At 24.8% G+C, this 2,099-nt stretch overlaps 1 long non-coding RNA gene across 1 annotated transcript; it reads right to left on the reverse strand.

The window, feature by feature from the left end:
- Nucleotides 1–405: 405 nt before the first annotated feature.
- On the reverse strand, nucleotides 406–1,732 carry LOC130675169 (uncharacterized). The gene is made up of 3 exons (XR_008991228.1): nucleotides 1,571–1,732; nucleotides 700–1,020; nucleotides 406–581 (listed from the first exon to the last, which is right to left on the reverse strand). It is a non-coding gene; the product is annotated as an uncharacterized LOC130675169 (long non-coding RNA).
- Between the last annotated feature and the right edge of the window lie 367 nt (nucleotides 1,733–2,099).

Here is a 2,099-nt window from a genome sequence, read left to right on the forward strand (position 1 = left end):
TTTCTTTTGGAATTCGTTTTCCCGATGTTAATTAGTAGGGTAAATGTATCGATTATTGATATTTTATATAAATTTTTGAATCTCCGAAATATAACTCCTTTTAAAAAAAAAAAAAGCTATAAGTAAATTCACAATAATAATAAAATCATGTACGTATTAGAAATGTCAAAAAAAAAATAACTACAGAAATTTCTCTTTTAAATAAAATATCCAAAACCGATACAGGTACTGGACAAAGTTGAAGAATTAGAACGAAATTGTTCTAAATGAAATTCAAATTTATTTCTTTATTTTAATAATTATATAGCAATGAACGTAAGTTATAATTATTTTAATAATTATATATAACGATGAACGTAAGTTATATTATTTTATAATATATAAAATGTTATCAAAAGTATGAAAAGTAGAATAATTAAGGACACTTTAACATTAAGAAAAAAAAAAAAACTGAAAAATTATTGAGTGCTGTGTTTGTCACTAGATTTTTTTGACTCGATCACTCGCATGTTGCAGCCAAGACATAATTGCTTGCTTGCAATCATCAATGGAACATCGTGAGTTGGAAGCAGCCACCGTTTCTAGAAATAATAAATAATCGTATATAGATAGATTTATACAGAATTTTTTTTTACGTTTTTTTTAAAGAAAGTCACAGAAATAAATTCCAAGTTAATTCAGCTAGAATTGAATGCTTACCTCTTAAATACTTCACAAATGACACATCTTCTACCTTTATGGTTTTTTTTGACCACTCCAGGATAATTTGCAACAGAAGTCATCCGTTAAAATATATCCTAGAACAGTCCGAATATGTTTTTCCGTCAGCATTTCGCCGCTGTTGAACCATCTTGATCAGAATCAATTTTAGTGTTATCACTAATAATAACAGCTGTTGTATTTTGTCTTGACGGAACCGAAAATGAAGAAACTTGTTGAAGTGGTACATCATAAGCTATTTGTTTCAGACGTCTATTTTTTTTTTTTTGGCTTAAAAGGCTTTCTTGGCATCATTGGTTTCTAATAAATAAACAATATCATTAATATCATAGATGAAAATTAAATTAGCCGACATCTGGAAATTTTTGTAATTTATTCTATTGAAAAACTGTCTAAAAAAAAAATTAAAAGAAAAAATTTCACATGTAGAACATTTTAAAAAAAAAAAAAAACTATAGGTGCAATTTTATAACACTGAAGTTAACAGACATAAGAAATTTTTTTTTAGAATTTTTTTTAACAATTTAATTTATTATGAAAAAAATTTTTAATAAAAACATCCCACATGTTAAATTATAGGAAATTATTATTGAAAATTTTTAGAAGCACTTTTAGTGTTGTAATTGATGTGTCATAAAAATTTAAAAAAAAAAAAATTGACAGCTGTCAGCTAACTTCCGTATTGTGCAATTTTTTTTTAATATTTTTTCTTAGTTATAATTTAATTAATTAAAAATGGGAAAAAATTGTTGATCGTCGGCTAATTTTTGTAACATCTATCATAGACGTGTTAAAATTAATAAAATATATATTCACGATACCAGTGTATTATAAAATCATGTTTACTTACTCTTACATCCAGTTAGAAAATAATGTATAACTACCAAATAAATAATAATTGATTTAGGTAACCAAGTTTAACACGATTACTTTTTGGTAGAAATAAAAAAAAATAAATTATATTTTTATTTATTGATCATAAATATTTAAGATATTTATTACCGAACCAAAAGGTTAGAATTCACAAATAAAAAAATATAAATATCATATATAGACATAAAAACTTTTGCGCATGCGCCAAACAACGCATGAAAATGAATTCATTGAGAACCCATAAATATGAGGTGCAATTCAAAAAGAGGTCCAAAAAAGTTATTCATTCGGATGTCACTAAATTGACTTCCATTTGTGAGTTCATGATAAGCTCAAGATTCCAAGTTCTTAAAAATGAACTATTTAAGAGTTCATATTAAGACTTCTATGGGAAGTTTTTTAAGACTCCATATAGAAATCTTTCTGATTTGGATGTTGACTGGGAATATTGTGTATTATAATTACAATTAATTAAACTAAAAGAAAAAAAAAACATAAGTTTAAAA

This window comes from Microplitis mediator, chromosome 9 (assembly GCF_029852145.1).
Source record: "Microplitis mediator isolate UGA2020A chromosome 9, iyMicMedi2.1, whole genome shotgun sequence".
NCBI lineage: Eukaryota > Metazoa > Arthropoda > Insecta > Hymenoptera > Braconidae > Microplitis > Microplitis mediator.